The sequence below is a fragment of the Aquarana catesbeiana genome, linkage group LG02, assembly GCF_042186555.1.
Source record: "Aquarana catesbeiana isolate 2022-GZ linkage group LG02, ASM4218655v1, whole genome shotgun sequence".
NCBI lineage: Eukaryota > Metazoa > Chordata > Amphibia > Anura > Ranidae > Aquarana > Aquarana catesbeiana.
In genome coordinates, this window is record NC_133325.1 from 422987680 (window position 1) to 423005676 (window position 17997).

Below are 17997 nucleotides of genomic sequence, written 5' to 3' on the forward strand. Positions count from 1 at the left end.
AAATCCCTGACTTTGTGCAAGTGTACAAAGTGTGCAAGTGCAAGAGCCGATGCTGGCTTGAAGCCAAAGGGTAGTCACACAAAATATTGATTTGATTTAAAACTTTTTCTTCGGATCGCTCACTTTGCATTTTGTAAATTGATAAAAATAAACAACAGATATATTTTTAAAAGCATTCTTACTTTACAGAATTTCTTAACACCTGCCTAAAACTTTTGCACAGTGCTGTGTATTCATTAATAATTTGGACACTCTAGGCTATTTTTGATACAGCAGCTAAGGGTTTATGAAATTGTCCTAGTGCGAGTTAATGAGAGCAAGATTACTCTATTTAACCCCTGACCTACATACTTGTCCCAGGTTAGAGCCTTTACTATAGAACCCCAGATTCACATATTGTCCCAGGTTAGAGCCTTTACTATAGAACCCCTGATCTACATACTTGTCCCAGGTTAGAGCCTTTACTATAGAACCCCTGATCTACATACTTGTCCCAGGTTAGAGCCTTTACTACAGAACCCTTCATCTATATACTTGTCCCAGGTTAGAGCCTTTACTATAGAACCCCTGATCTACATACTTGTCCCAGGTTAGAGCCTTTACTATAGAACCCCTGATCTACATACTTGTCCCAGGTTAGAGCCTTTACTATAGAACCCCTGATTTACATACTTGTCCCAGGTTAGAGCCTTTACTACAGAACCCTTCATCTATATACTTGTCCCAGGTTAGAGCCTTTACTATAGAACCCCTGATCTACATACTTGTCCCAGGTTAGAGCCTTTACTATAGAACCCCTGATTTACATACTTGTCCCAGGTTAGAGCCTTTACTACAGAACCCTTCATCTATATACTTGTCCCAGGTTAGAGCCTTTACTATAGAACCCCTGATCTACATACTTGTCCCAGGTTAGAGCCTTTACTTTAGAACCCCTGATTTACATACTTGTCCCAGGTTAGAGCCTTTACTTTAGAACCCCTGATTTACATACTTGTCCCAGGTTAGAGCCTTTACTATAGAACCCCGATCTACTTACTTGTCCCAGGTTAGAGCCTTTACTATAGAACCCCTGATCTACATACTTGTCCCAAGTTAGGTCCTTTACTATAGAACCCATCATCTATATACTTGTCCCAGGTTAGAGCCTTTACTTTAGAACCCCTGATCTACATACCTGTCCCAAGTTAGAGCCTTTACTATAGAACCCCTGATCTACATACTTGTCCCAGGTTAAGTCCTTTACTATAGAACCCCTTATCTACATACTTGTCCAAGGTTAGAGCCTTTACTATAGAACCCCGATCTACTTACTTGTCCCAGGTTAGAGCCTTTACTATAGAAGCCCTGATCTACATACTTGTCCCAAGTTAGGTCCTTTACTATAGAACCCATCATCTATATACTTGTCCCAGGTTAGAGCCTTTACTTTAGAACCCCTGATCTACATACCTGTCCCAAGTTAGAGCCTTTACTATAGAACCCCTGATCTACATACTTGTCCCAGGTTAGGTCCTTTACTATAGAACCCCTGATCTACATACTTGTCCTAGGTTAGAGCCTATAGAACCCCTGATCTACATACTTGTCCCAGGTTAGAGCCTATAGAACCCCTAATCTACATACTTGTCCTAGATTAGGTCCTTTACTATAGAACCCCTGATCTACATACTTGTCCCAGTTTAGAGCCTTTACTATAGAACCCCTGATTTACATACTTGTCCCAGGTTAGGACCTTTACTATAGAACCTCTAATCTACATACTTGTCCCAGGTTGAAGCCTTCAAAATATTAAAGCCAGGCAAGTAGCATTTTCAGACAGAGAACAATGACAGCCTCTGTATTTCATTCATTGCAGGTTTTCTTTTAACATCAGAGCACTAAACCTGATGATTTTCTACGGCTGATTTCCTAGCAACAGCAGCAAAAATGTAAGAATGAAAAGCATTTTCTTCACGGTTTCATTTTCCTGTACAGCGCTGTGATCTTGCTTGACAAGTGACAGTTGCTTTTTTATGTTTGTAATCTTGATAAAGGAGCTTTCATTTGGAATTCAGAGATAACATAGACCTTGTTCAGCTACTGATCTGGTATTATGTATAGAAATATGCCATTCATATTAGTTTTAAGGGATCAAAGAATCTTTTTATAGTTCCACCTTTTATAGTAACTGAGGATTTTAGTGTTTAAAAGGCATAGACGGTGGACTGCGGAGCAAGTAAACTGCAGAAAGTTGAATAAAACCATGACAGTTGAGCAGTGATACTGTAAGCGACATGGGGTGGGTCTGTGGTTCATGGCAATTACCCAGAGGGAGGTGGGAGTAGAATCAGCCGTCTGTCTGCAACTACTGATTTACAGAATACACACTGGACAGAAGTGAAGGAGGAGGAGAGAGAGATTAATAAACAGCAAAAAAAAAAAAAAAAGTCACAGTACACCTGAACAGGGAGTGGTTGAGCCTGAAAAACAGGATCACATTATAGCTTCATTATGGCGTTCTAGCAAACTCTTGTGAAAGGGGATTTAGTATATTTTCTACTGAAATTGAGAGACTGTCATCACTGTACTCCTTAAGGCTTGAAATCAGGGCACCATCATGGTGAAAAGGAAGAGGTGGTATTGATCTAAGGAGAAAAAAAAAAACCTCTCTACTCAAAGGGCGAAGAAGACCAATACGCCTGCTTGCTGGAAGTGGAGGTGAGTAACCTTATTCATGCTGTGTTACAGTTTTTGGTGGCCTTTAACTTCATTACACAAGAAATTAGCATTTAACTGAAGTTAATCAAGCATATTTATTGAATATTTCCAAGTTCTAATGTTCTCTCTTAGACTTTTTCTAAGGGGAATGTAGTGATTGTTGTTTTTTGTTACAGCACTTTTCTGCTGTACGATAAAAGCTTTTACTGTCCTGTTAAAGTCAATTGATTATTTTCTAAAATTACGAACCTTGTTAAGGAAATTTGCCCAGGCTTTAGTAATGTCTAGATTACCCTAGTGTTTAGAACTAAAAAGTAATATACAATTTTTTTAAATATTTCTAAATATTAAAATTTACATTAGGTTGGACATACACAGAAGAGAGTGTCTGGTAACTTTAAATTTCTTTTAATGAAAAAAAAAATAGAGCAACTACATAGTTGAGATTTTACAACTACTTGCCCACTGTAGATGCATTTCCATGACAAGGTGAAACTAATTGTGATATCAAGCTATGTAATGTGGACAATAGTGTGGGCATATATGGACTAGTATGGCCAAAACATTGTAGATCTTTAGTTATCATCCATATGTACAGCTGATGAAGATAGGAATGGGCTGTTGGCATAGACCACCATTTTGGACCTTCAGCTTCTCAAATAAAGACTGATTACAATTTCATAAGTGATACCTTTCATGTATGTAAATTAGGTTTTACGAGTTTATTGTATTATGTTTTATATTCATTTTGGTTCGGCCAAGTACTACATAGCTTATCATGATCAGAGTGATTTCATAAAAGCAGCATGGGGCTTTTGACTTTGTAAAGACCTAAAAGTTTGAGGTATGAGGTCATTTGCAACCTCTTCAAATCAGTTTATATTACCTGCCCCCCCCCCCCCCCCCCCGCACTGGTTGGCCTGGGGCAGATGCTCATAATTTAAAAGCTTTGCATGCGTTTTCCAGAGTTATGATGGATAGGTTAAATGCTATAGGAAAAAGTTCAAAAGTCCAAAAGTCCTAATATGTTTAATAAAAATTGTTGTATAACATACTGAAGTTACATATATTATATATATGTATATCATAATTCTATTCATAATACTACTTTTTTTGCAAATAAAATCTCATGAAAAAACAATATTTCAACTGATCAAAGCTGATTCAGCTAATAAAAATTGAGTTGTGCCTATAGTGACTGATAAGGATTACTTTAAAAATGTTTACACAAAATAAAAAGGTGAAACCTGATCGGTAGATGTTGACAACAATTTTGAGCTCATTTTCTTTTTGCCCGTTTTATTTAGTAAGTCTCTGGGAGGTCTGAAATGTAAGGGGTCTGTTAAAGCAGTTGTATACCCGCAAAAAAAAAAAAAAAAAATAAAAAAAAAAACCTGTAAGGCAAAGGCATAATGAGCTAGTATGCACCGCTCATTTTGCCTTTGCCTATATGTTAGTATGCGGTGCATACTAGCTCATTATGAAATACTTAACTTAGAAGGAAGCGCCGGCATCACCTCCCAGTCACCGCTGAGGGAGCTGACATGTTCCCTCTGCGTTTCCTCTGGGTTCGTGGCTCTGGCGCTGTGAGTGGCCGGAGCTGCGATGACATTACTCCCGCGCATACAAGGAGCTCTGATTTTCCGGCAGCATCTGCCGGATCTTCAGAGCGATGATGTCAGCGGCTGCATGAAGGGTGAATATCTTCGAAACCGTACAGGTTTAGGAGATATTCATTTTACCTACAGGTAAGCCTTATTATAGGCTTACCTGTAGGTAAAAATGTGAAAGCGGGGTATACAACCGCTTTAAAGAGCTATGCTATAGAAGAGTACTTAGGTAAGGCTATGCTGATTAAGGAAGACAAAATATGATACAATTCTCACTAGTGATCCAACAATGATAACTTTGTAATACAGAACTTTAATGCATGTTTTATTTTTTTTTATGTTTTTCATCAAAATTCAAACAAAAAAGGAGGGAGTCTTTATGTATGATAAAGACTTTGGTTTTGGCCTGGCCTAATGGTATTAAACTTAGCTAAATTAGGAAGCCTCATTGTGGCCCCACATAGAGGGCCACACATAATGTTCAATGTATTTAATGCTACAGAAAATTGTCAGAGATTAGACATATAGCAGTAGATAGTCATATACTGTGGGCATAATACAGGAGGTGGTCGAGGACTGCAGACATGCTACAAGTCCGTTTGGAGACTGCAGGCATGCTAAAAGAGACAGTCAGGATCTGGGGACGTGTTACATAGGACTGTTGGAGATCTCTACCATTATGGTCCCTTTACAAATCCGTGCGCCGTACAATCCCCTGGCTTTACATTTGATATTCTGCTCAGAAATATCAATTATATAAGGCTAGAGAAAAAAAGGACAGCAAATAAAAAGTAAGCAAGTGTGAAAGATTTAACCAAATAATCCAGTCTTGGTCCGTAGAGTTCAATATTGAGTTTGCCTAACAGCTTCAACTCTTCTGGGAAGGCTGTCCACAAGGTTTAGGAAAGTGTCTATGGGAACATTTGACCATTCTTCCAGAAGTGCATTTGTGAGGTAAGGTACTGATGTTGGACGAGAAGGCCTGGCTTGCAGTCTCAGCTCGAATTTATCCCAAAGGTGTTCTATCAAGTTGAGGTGCAGGCGAGTCAAGTTCCTCCACCCCAAACTCGCTCATCTATGTCTTTATGGACCTTGCTTTGTGCACTGGTGCATAGTCACATTGGAACAGGAAGGGGCCATCCCCAAACTGTTTCCACAAAGTTAGGAGCATGAAATTGTCCAAAATGTCTTGCTATGCTGACGCCTTAAGAGTTCCCTTCATTGGAAATAAGGGGCCAGGCCCAACCCCTGAAAAACAACCCCACACCATAATCCCCCCTCCACCAAATGATTTCAACCAGTGCACAAAGCAAGGTCCATAAAGACATGGATAAGCGAGTTTGGGGTAAAGAATTTGACTGGCCTGTTGGCCCACCCTTTGCAGCTATAACAGCTTCAACTCTTTTGGGAAGGCTGTCCACAAGGTTTAGGAGTGTGTCTATGGGAATGTTTGACCATTCTTCCAGAAGCGCATTTGTGAGGTCAGGCACTGATGTTGGACAAGAAGGCCTGGCTCACAGTCTCCGCTCTAATTCATCCCCAAGGTCTTCTATCGCTATTGGGTTGAGGTCAGGACAGGCCAGTCAAGTGACTAGTGATCTCGTAAAAAACTGAATGCACTTGGATGGCAGGCTCGACCAGACTTGTTGTTCCTTGTTGGAGATGCTGGTGGTTTTCCTTTGCTCCTTGGTTTATTGGCTGGCACGCAACTTAATTTTCCCAAATGCAAACATTTTGTTGTGATCTAAACTTAATAATCAGATTTTTCTGTATGTCAGAGGAACTGATATGAGACCTATGCGTACCTGTTGATACATGCTTGACTTTCATATGTACTATTCAAGTGTATCCCTTGGAAATTGTTCAATGAAACTTTTTTCTTAAAAAAAAACAACCCAAAAAACATGCATGCCAGGTGGAAACAGTATTCTGAGGGTCTGAATGTTCAGAATTAATCATGTATGTTTAACTGGGTGAATCGTTAAAGTGACACTAAACTTGTTTAAAAATATATATATATATTATGTTCAAGTATTTATTATTATTAACTTAGAAAAGTACCTTCTTTAGCTCTCAGCAGCCTCCAAATGTATTATTATTATTGCCGCTGTGATTCGACTGTACGGTGGATACATTCATTCTCCATGGTTCTGCTCAATGTAGGAACATAGCCACTCTCTCTTGCTGACTCTGAGATAGTCTAGGCACTATGAACTATGGATAATGGACTGTGGGATTTGTAGCGTGCATTGAGCAGTGCATGTGACTGCAACAACTATGCTTGTTTCAAATGGATGTGACGTGAGTTTTGGGAGCTCATGGAGGATGTTACAAGAAGTCAGAAAGACACAATAAGAAGCAATTTCATGAAAAATAGATTACAGGGCCATTAAGTAGTAGATGTGTAAGGAATATTTTTTGGAGAGTAAGCACATCGTTAGGGAAAATAGGCACCACAAAAGAACTACAGTAAATAAAAGTTGAGGAACTTCAAAACGAATGATTTATTCATCTTGTGATGCTCCAATATGAAAGATATCATAAAAAGCTCTTTCTAAAACAAAGGTTTCATATCTCCATGTCTCCAGACTGCTATCTGACGTCTTTAGGGAGTTTCATCTGGAGTGTTGGGGAAATGAACTTTACAAACCATTGTGATACTGCTATTAAACACCAATTTGATCAATAAAGTGCAAAGGACAAGCAAACTGCAATTTTCTGTCTCAGATTTTAATCATTTTAGAATGTGGTCATTTAATGCCCAAGAAAATAAAATCACACACACATTATGTGCCTTAAAGATAATTTTTTCTCCCCTCATTAGAGATGATTCTATGTTAAATACTTGTTAATAAAGATTGACCACACAAGTGTACTTTTGCTGCAATTAAACAGAAGTACAAGTACACATCTATATAGCTATTTACCAATGCAAAATAACCTATTCAATTCCTATGCTAATTTCACTTAAAAGAACAGACCACCTTTCAGACCATGTTCCACCTGTATTTGAGGTGTCCCATTAAACATAGTCACATTCCACAGCCATTCACCCTCAAACCATTGATCCACTTATCTGATTCACAGGGTTCTTCTCCCAACACACACTTGTTTTATTTTGAATTCGGTATAGCTTCAAGTGGCTCCACCCAAACACCCAAGTCGTCTATTCACAGATCCAAATCATAAAGATCTTTGAATGGAAAGAGTACCAGTCTTATCTGCCACCATGGTAGTGGAACTGGTAGATCTCAATGGTGCACTAGAACAGTGACATCATCACACTTGTAGTCCATTGTTTATTTCCACAAACCCCATAACCTTCTTATTGACCTGAGACTGGAGGAAGAGTCTGCAGGAGTCTGTGCATTGCACCCATAATGCACACTGATTTTTTTGCAATGTTCTACAGGCTTCCTGAAACAAGTTTTTTCCTATTCTGTGTACTGTCACACTGTGTGGAGGTAACCATCATGGTAAAGGAGCAGGACTTTGCTTTCATGTCAAAGATGCCCTCCGATGACTGCTGATCTGATAGCTTGTAGGGGTAATGAGCAAGAAGTAGCATAAGAGGTGCAGGAAGTATATATAAACATATTAAATGAAGCACAAGCAGGGAGATTCTTATACTGCAGGTTCTCAGGTACAGCTTTCTCTTTTTCAGGACCTCAGAACAACAGTGTGCAGCACAGTAATGACCTCACAAAATTTCTCTCCAAATTTCAATTCAAGACAAAAAGGTACCTCTTTCAGGGTACTGCTTGGGTTCAATTAACATTTTGAGATGTTCCCTATGAGACAGGAAATTATTTGGAGAAATAAACCATGTAAAATGAACTTTTGAGCTGCTGATTCCTATTTCAGCTGGTATTAAATGGTTGCACCAAATACTTACCCCTCCCCTGGAGTGGGACTGTCCAATTTCTCCAGTTCCATTAAGTTCAATTCACACCGCATTGCATAAACATTGAATAGCACCCCAATGCAGCTTCCTGAAGCAAATGCGTTTCAACATTGTGCAAATGTGTTGGTGTTGTAATGTCCTATTGTGTGCTGTGAACGCGAAACTTGCAGCAAGTCCGATCTTTGGTTCATTGGGGTGTGTTGGCAGCCTTCACATAAATGGGTTGCCTTAACACAATGCGCAACATAACACGCACATGTGTTAAGCACACTGCCCTGGTGTGAATGGGCTTTAACTATTAGCTGCAGTAGAGAACAAGATCTATGTATGTATAAGGCAAAGACACTTAAGCCAAATACACACCACTAGTTTTTTTTCATTCAACCCAGAGGGTTGCCATAGACATTGGCCGAATGCTGGTCGGTTTCTATTGAACCAATCTGTGCCGGCCGACATTTAGCCAGAGTGTACTGGGCTTAAGGCAAGCCATAGAATTTTCTTTCCTGCAACTGAACTGACTGAGATTTAAACCATCTATGGCCAACTTTACTGCCTACAGTGCCTTGAAAAAGTAATCATACCCCTTGACATTTTCCACATTTTGTGATGTTATAACCAAAAACGTAAATGTATTTTATTGGGTTTTTATGTGATAGACCAACACAAAGTGGCACATAATTGTGAAGTGGAAGGAAAATGATAAATGGTTTTCACATTTTTTACAAATAAATATCTGAAAAGTGTGGTGTGCATTTGTATTCAGCCCCCTTTACTCTGATACCCCTAACTAAAATCTAGTGGAACCAATTGCCCCCAGAAGTCACCTAGTTAGTAAATAGAGTCCACCTATGTGTAATTTAATCTCAGTATAAATACAGCTGTTCTGTGAAGCCCTCAGAGGTTTGTTAGAGAACCTTAGCGAACAAACAGCATCACGAAGGCCAAGGAACACAACAGACAGGTCAGGGATAAAGTTGTGGAGAAGTTTAAAGCAGGATTAGGTTATAAAAATATATCCCAAGCTTCGGACATTTCACGGAGCACTGTTCAATCCATCATCTGAAAATGGAAAGAGTATGGCACAATTGCAAACCTACCAAGACATGGCCGTCCACCTAAACTGACAGGCCGGGTAAGGAAAGCATTAATCAGAGAAGCAGCCAAGAGGTCCATGGTAACTCTGGAGGACACTATACATCACCCAGAACACACCATCCCCACTGTTAAACATGGTGGTGGCAGCATCATGTTGTGGGGATGCTTTTCTTCAGCAGGGACAGGGAAGATAGTCAGAGTTGATGGGAAGATGGATGGAACCAAATACAGGGCAATCTTTAAAAAAAAAACTGTTATGCCGCATACACACGGTCGGAATTTTCATCAGAAAAAGTCAGATGGGAGCTTTTCATCGTATATTCCGACCGTGTGTATGCCCCATCGGACTTTTTGCGTCAAAAATTCAGAAGGACTTAGATAGAGAACATGTTCTTTATTTTTCTGATGGAACAAATCACTATCTGAAAAACCGCTCATCTGTATGCTGTTCCGACGAGATTAGCAGAAGGAGCCCAAAGGGTGGCGCACTGGCTATTGAACTTCCTTTTTTTAGTGCCGTCGTACGTGTTGTACGTAACCGTGTTCTTGATAGTCGGAATTTGGTGTGACCGTGTGTATGCAAGACAACTTGAGCGGAATTCCGCCGGAATAAACTCTGGCAAAACCGGTCGTGTGTACAGGGCATAAGAGTCTGTAAAAGACTTGAGACTGGTGCGGAGGTTTACCTTCCAGCAGGACAACAACCCTAAACATACAGCCAGAGCTACAATGCAATGATTTAGATCAAAGCATATTCATGTGTTGGAATGGCCCAGTCAAAGTCCAGACCTAAATCCAATTGAGAATCTGTGACAAGTCTTGAAAATTGTTGTTCACAGACACTCTTCATCCAATCTGACAGAGCTTGAGCTAATTTGCAAAGAAGAATGGGCAAAAATTGTACTCTCTAGATGTGCAAAGACATAAACCAAACAGACATAAAGACATAACCAAACAGATGTGCAACTGTAATTGCAGCGAAAGGGGGTTCTACAAAGTATTGATTCAGGGGGGCTGAATACAAATGCAAGCTACACTTTTCACATATTTATTTGTAAAAAAAATTGAAAACCATTTATCATTTTCCTTCCACTTCACAATTATGTAGCACTTGGTGGTGGTCTATCACATAAAATCCAAATAATATACATTTATGTTTTTGGTTGTAACATGACAAAATGTGGAAAAATTCAAGGGGTATGAATACTTTTTCAAGGCACTGTACCTTTGTCTGAACAACTCACCCATCTTAGCAAATTGAGCTTTATATTAAAAATTCTACATTCATGTCCTGTGATTTCATTTTTTTGGATGCTGTGCATCACTTGGCCCTTACTGTCCAGTGCCTATTGCTTCACTGGCAGTGACAGACATACTAAATTCACATTCACTGACATTTCTTTTCTTTGAGCAATAAGTTGTAATTATAATCAGAAAACCACTTGTTTTTTTTTTAAATTATTGCTTTGTCTTTATTTTTTAATATAAATCTGATCTTAGGAGAATGAGATAGTTCAGGAATCTAACTATCGTCATTCAGGAATCATTTGGTTCTCAGAAGTCTGGACAAATCAACCGATTTGCTCATCATTAATGAATAAGTCACCTCCCCTAGTGCAGTCCTGTCTAGACCTTTCTACTGAAAGCTAAGGAAGAAAAGCTGGCATTACATTTTCTCTAGTCAATTTAACATTTGTATTTGCAATTTTATTTCTACACTAGGTAGCCATTTTAAATTACCTTCAGTGTTGCACAACACTGGAGACATGGGATCAAAGTACGTTAAGAGTTACAGCAGGAAACAAAACTTCGTCCTTACCACATGAAACATTCAATTCTATGGTCGTTGCTTCTAAAACTGAAATGAAGAACATTATGGATCATTTATCTAAATGGCTTGAAGTTTATTGTTACTACTAGCTTTGCAGCATGAGAGTTAAGTTACGGTAACTACTTCATTTACCATTTATAGAGTAGAAAACTGTCAGCTGGCAATGATTTTGATTGCACCCAAAAGACTTCTCCTTAACCCATAGAGCCTCCCAATTCATCTGAAGATATTTAGCATGCAACATGTTTCTTATTAAGTGGACCTTTAGAGAGGGAAATTACATGAGGCAAAACAACTTGTATAGCATTGGTTATGAATGTGAACATTTTGATTAAAAACCACTTCCCTCTTAAAACTCCTTCGCAGAATTGAAAGCCACCTTTTATGGGATACTCGCTACCAGTGAAGCATTACCAGGGTTGTGTTGGGCTCTTAAAAATCTTTCCTGTTAAAAAATCTTTCTCTCTTGTTAAAGGGTAATTCCTACCAAAAGTTGCAATTTAGTCATAGGTGGAGCCCGATGAGCTGAGTCAGCCCCTGACTTTTTATACATCTTGCATACCCCAACAGTGAAATCTCCTTTCCCTGGCTTCTCTGATCCTTTTCTTATGCATCCAGTAATTTTTGGATGTTTCCACTCCTTTTGAGTGTTTTAGTGCTTTATTATTCATTTTCCATAATATAAAATACATAAAACAAACGTAAGGGACAGTGAGAACATTTGTACATACCCAAAAATGTCATTGCAACAGTGTATATATCCCTTTTTTGGGGGTCTCCCTCAGCATGTTGTTAAGGAAGCCTGCTGTGCCCATTATTCTATTTTTTCCTGTTAGTAGTTAAGAACCTAGTGAGATGATGTGGCGTAGAAGTGGAAAAGACGTTGTGTTTGGAGGGAGGGTCTGTATCTCTGTGACACCATGTAAGCAAACCCTTGGCAAGCGATTTCTCCTTTGGAGAATGGGACACTTACAGTATATTTGCTGTCAGATATCATGTATTTCTTTTGTGTATGCCAAGTGCCAAAGGGTATACTGCAGTGCTGTTGACCTTGTTAAGGAATAATACCACTGTGTTGGATTTGTGTCAGACTTTCTCTAAGTAAAAGTACCGTGGTTGACCCTTTTCTGATCTGGACATTCCTGTTATTCAAAATATTTTCTAGATGCAAGAACCCGTAAAACGTGGAGAGTGAGGTTGTTAGTTATAGAGTGGGCTTGGTATGGTGGTGTAGACTAGTCTGACTTTGTTATGCTAAGGCTTCTCGTGTTCCTATAGCGTGAAGGCATGGGACACTATGTTAGTGCCGACTTTGACAGCCCTGAGTGTGTGGGATATTTTATCCCTGGTTTGGGGTATGACATTGGTCAGGAGGCTGTTGTTTGACGCTGGGGTTTGAGCTTCCCCCAGAGAAATCTAGAGAAGAGTCCTGAGCTTGGAGAAATTATTTTGGATAGCCCTGGAGTCCTGAGTTTACGGAAAGGATTTTGGACAGCTCCGAATATAACTGCACCAACCTGCTCTGGTGATGCTTGTTTGCAAGAACCCCATGCTACAAGACACGAGTTATGTTTGTAAACTCTACCAAATAATGTTTGTGCAGCAATTCAACTATGTAATATTGGCTTAAGTGAATTAAAAAATTGTGATTGTAAATGCTCATTTTTTTTCTTAAAATAACAAGCATATAACACTTACCTGCTCTGTGCAATGGTTTTGCACAGAACAGCCCCGATCCTCCTCTTCTTAGGTCCCCTGCCGGGACTCCGGGCTCCACCACCCAACCCCCTTCCCTGTCAAGTGCCCCCATAACAAGACGCTTGCTATGGGGGCACTTGTGCGTGCTCACTACTGAGCCCTGCTCTGTGAGTCCATTGACACACAGAGTGTAGCTCGGCCCCACCCTCGCTCCCTTCTCACTGTTGAAAGCAGCGGGAGCCAATGGCTCCTGCTGCTGTGTCTGAGCCAATGAGGGGGGAGAGCCTCAGCTCTTGTGTACACCACTGGATCGAGATGGGGCTCAGATAGGGATAAGGTGGGACTGGGGATAAGCTGCATGCAGAGGGTTTTTTACCTTCATGCAGAGAATGAAGGTAAAAAAAAAACTTCTGCCATTAGAAGAACCACTTTAATCTTGATCATAAAAACAGTAAATACTTTTGTAATGAAATGCCATATGTATTATTAATTTTTTTTTTTATGCAGCTGGGTTTCAGTGGCAAACTACTTTAAGATGGATTCTGGTTGGCTGCTATAGCTATAGCATTTCACACTTATGCTGGCATTATAAGTATAAAATTTCACTGGCGGCAGTCTTGCATACTACAAAAGTGAATAATTAAGAAAACTTGTGACAATAAAATACAGGACCTGTCAAAGACTGTGTGTCCCCCTTAAAAACTGATTATACCCAAAATGATAGTACGTATGCAGCTCAGTCCCAGCTCTCTGCTGTGCTGGGCAATGTGTTAATGTTCTCCTGGTGCATGTACTCCACTACAGGTTCTATGGAGGTGAGTTGAGCTTTCCCAGCAAGGTTCTCCCATTCATCTCCCTAGAACTTGTAGTCACAGCTGTGAACACTGTCCAACAGATAGTCTAGTAGTATACAGGTATAATAGATAATGGGAGCTGGGGGAACGTACAGTTTTTTTATACAAAGATGTATCTCTGTACTTTTAAAAGTGTTGGTTCTGGGACATCATAATTTACCTTTAATACATAGTGAATGATTCAGCATAAACAAGCATGAAGAATAGGGATGAGCTTCGTGTTCGAGTCGAACCCATGTTCGACTCGAACATCGGCTGTTCGATCGTTCGCCGAATTGCGAACGTTATGGGCCGTTCGCGCTAAATTCGTGTGGCGCGTCACGGCCCATAATTCACTGCGGCATCGCAGTGCATTGCTGGCTGATGATTGGCCAAGCATGCACTATGACCCGCATGCTTGGCCAATCACAGCGCTGTCAGTAGAGAGAGCTGTAATTGGCCAAAGCCAGGGTGGCTTTGGCCAATTATGGCTCAGGGGATTTAGTACACACCCCACACTAGGGATGAGCCGAACACCCCCCGGTTCGGTTCGCACCAGAACCCGCGAACGGACCGAAAGTTCGCACGAACGTTAGAACCCCATTGACGTCTATGGGACTCGAACGTTCGAAATCAAAAGTGCTCATTTTAAAGGCTAATTTGCATGGTATTGTCCTAAAAAGGGTTTGGGGACCCGGGTCCTACCCCAGGGGACATGTATCAATGCAAAAAAAACTTTTAAAAACGGCCGTTTTTTCGGGAGCAGTGATTTTAATGATGCTTAAAGTAAAAAAAAAAAAGTGAAATATTCCTTTAAATATCGTACCTGGGGGGTGTCTATAGTATGCCTGTAAAGTGACGCGTGTTTCCCATGTTTAGAACAGTCCCTGCACCAAATGTCATTTTTAAAGGAAAAAATCTCATTTAAAACTGCTTGCGGGTTTAATGTCATGTCGGGTCATGGCAATATGGATGAAAATCAGTGAGACAAACGGCATGGGTACCCCCCAGTCCATTACCAGTCCCTTTGGGTCTTGTATGGATATTAAGGGGAACCCCGCACCCAAATTAAAATAAGGAAAGGTGTGGGGCCACCAGGCCCTATATACTCTGAACAGCAGTATACAGGCGGTGCAAACAAGACAGGGACTGTAGGTTTGTTGTTAAGTAGAATCTGTTTGTAATTTTGAACATTTTTAACGTGTTTAGCTCCAGCCAAAAAATCTTTTCTAAGCTTTTTGGAAAACATAGGGAAGGGTTATCACCCCTGTGACATTTGTTTTGCTGTCTTTCCTCCTCTTCAGAAGATTTCACCTCACTTTTTTGTCCCAATGAAAAATGTTTTTTGAAAATTTGGGTTTTTTTGTGGAACAAGGATTGGAAAGCATCAGTGGAAAGGAGAACTTGTTTTCCCATATTAACTCTTACAGGAGAGAATTTCCCTTCCTAGGGGTAGATTTCATCTCACTTCCTGTTGTCTCCTTCCGTTTGCAAGTAGGAGTCGTTTGTAAGTTAGATGTTTGAAAGTAGGGTCCTGCCCTATATACTCAGCAGAAATTTGGGCCTTAGGTGTTGCTGTGGCCACAACACTGTAAGCCCTCACAGGGCCCTGCTGTGAAATATTAGATCAAGAATTGTAATTACATGCCCCTGTTGAACAGGAGCTGAAAAATTAGGCCTTAGGCACTGGTGCTGGTGCCACAACACTGCAACCCCTCACAGACACTCTAGTTGGAACGCAGGAACGAGCCCTGCTGCAAATTATTGCTTCAAAAATTGTAATTACACGCCCCTGTTAGACAGGGGCAGAAAAATTGGGCCTTAGGCACTGGTGCTGGTGCCACAACACTGCAACCCCTCACAGACACTCTAGTTGGAACGCAGGAACGAGCCCTGCTGCAAATTATTGCTTCAAAAATTGTAATTACACGCCCCTGTTAGACAGGGGCAGAAAAATTGGGCCTTAGGCACTGGTGCTGGTGCCACAACACTGCAACCCCTCACAGACACTCTAGTTGGAACGCAGGAACGAGCCCTGCTGCAAAGTATTGCATCAAAAATTGTAATTACACGCCCCTGTTAGACAGGGGCAGAAAAATTGGGCCTTAGGCACTGGTGCTGGTGCCACAACACTGCAACAAGCTATCAGCGTGATGATTGAGGAGGAAGAGGATAATTACTCAGGGATAGTCACTCAGCATCAGCATAGGCAGTCTTTGAAGGGATCTGAGATTTCAAAAAAAATTATTCGGTTACATCAGCATCAGGTGCTTGGTAGCTGGTGGTGATCCAAGACTCATTCATTTTTATGAAGGTCAGCCGATCGACCGAGTCGGTGGACAGACGCACCCTGTGATCGGTTACCACGCCTCCAGCAGCACTGAATGTGCGTTCCGAAAGAACGCTGGATGCAGGACAGGCCAGTAGCTCAATTGCATACTGTGCAAGCTCTGGCCAGTGATCCATCCTCAAGACCCAGTAACCCAGAGGATTTTCGGTGGGAAAGGTGTCCAAGTCTGATCTTGCCCCTAGGTATTCCTGCACCATGTAAAACAGACGCTGGCGATGGTTGCTGGAACCGATCATACCTTGGGGCTGCGGACCAAAAAATTGTCTGAACGCATCGGTCAGACGGCCACCTTCTCCACCGCTCCTTCTTTGACTGACCGAAGCCTCAGCAACACGTTGTCCAGAAACAGGAGTTTGTAACCTCCCAGTCTCTGGGAACGCGTTGCACAGACCTTTCTGCAAGGCCTCCCGAAGATGTTTCATCCTCTGCTCCCTCTGCGATGGCAAGATAAGGTCCGCAACCTTACCCTTGTAACGTGGATCAAGGAGGGTTGCCAGCCAGTATTGGTCCTTCTCCTTGATACCACGAATACGAGGATCCTTACGCAGGCTTTGCAGGATCAGGGAGGCCATGCAGCGTAGGTTTGCTGAGGCATTCGGTCCGGAGTCCTCTGGGTCACTAAGAACGACATGGTCCGCAGCCACCTCCTCCCAGCCACGTACAAGTCCATGTGTTTCTTGGGACTGATCCCTTAAAGACTGCTGCTGATGCTGAGTGCCAGGCTCCACCTCCATACTGACACAATCTTCCTCCTCCTCCTCTTCCTCCTCGTCCTCTTCCTGTGTGATCGGCGGGCACGCAGGAACACTGTCTGGATAAAGGGGGCCTTGAGAGCTAAGGAAGTCCTCCTCTTCCTGCCTCTGTTCTGCCTCAAGTGCCCTGTCCATTATTCCACGCAGCGTGTGCTCCAACAGGTGGACAAGGGGGACAGTGTCACTGATGCATGCACTGTCACTGCTCACCATCCTCGTGGCCTCCTCGAATGGTGACAGGACAGTGCATGCATCCCTGATCATGGCCCACTGGCGTGGGGAAAAAAAACCAAGCTCCCCTGACCCTGTCCTGGTGCCATAGTCGCACAGGTACTCATTTATGGCCCTCTGCTGCGTGTGCAGCCGCTGCAGCATGGCCAACGTTGAGTTCCACCTGGTGGGCATGTCACAGATTAGGCGGTTCTTGGGCAGGTTAAACTCCTTTTGGAGGTCCGTCAGCCGAGCACTGGCATTATATGACCGGCGGAAATGCACACAGACTTTCCTGGCCTGCCTCAGGACATCCTGTAAGCCCGGGTACCTGCCCAAGAACCGCTGCACCACCAAGTTAAGGACGTGAGCCAAACAGGGCACATGGGTCATTTGTCCCTGTCGGAGGGCAGAGAGGAGGTTGGTGCCATTGTCGCAAACCACCATTCCTGCCTTAAGTTGGCGTGGCGTCAACCACCTCTGAACCTGCCCCTGCAGAGCTGACAGAACCTCTGCCCCAGTGTGGCTCCTGTCCCCCAAGCACACCAGCTCAAGCACCGCATGGCATCTTTTGGCCTGCGTACTTGCGTAGCCCCTTGAACGCCTACGGAGCACCGCTGGTTCCGAGGAAGAGGCCATGGAGGAAGAAGAAGAGGAGGGGGTGGAGGAGAGAGGTGTGTCACAATCAGCATTTTGGAGGCGTGGTGGCGGAACAACCTCCAACACTACTGCACCTTGTCCTGCATCCTTCCCAGCTGCCAGCAGAGTCACCCAATGCGCCGTGAAACTTAGGTAACGTCCCTGTCCATGCCTGCTGGACCATGAGTCAGCGGTAATATGCACCTTACCGCTGACCGCCCTGTCCAGCGAGGCATGGACATTGCCTTCCACATGCCGGTAGAGAGCCGGAATCGCCTTCCGTGAGAAAAAGTGGCGTTTGGGTACCTGCCACTGAGGAACCGCACATTCCACAAACTCACGGAAGGGGGCAGAGTCTACCAACTGAAAAGGCAG

General features: G+C 42.2%; 1 protein-coding gene across 2 annotated transcripts in view; it reads left to right on the top strand.

The window, feature by feature from the left end:
- Positions 1–2177: 2177 nt before the first annotated feature.
- Positions 2178–17997, top strand: part of NCMAP (non-compact myelin associated protein) — a 111257-nt gene continuing 95437 nt past the window's right edge. The window contains exon 1 of one of the 2 annotated variants that reach the window (XM_073615475.1): positions 2178–2700. The gene's annotated coding sequence lies outside the window, so the exon portion shown is untranslated. The remainder of the gene's footprint in view (positions 2701–17997) is intronic. The other variant, XM_073615473.1, reaches the window with a different exon arrangement.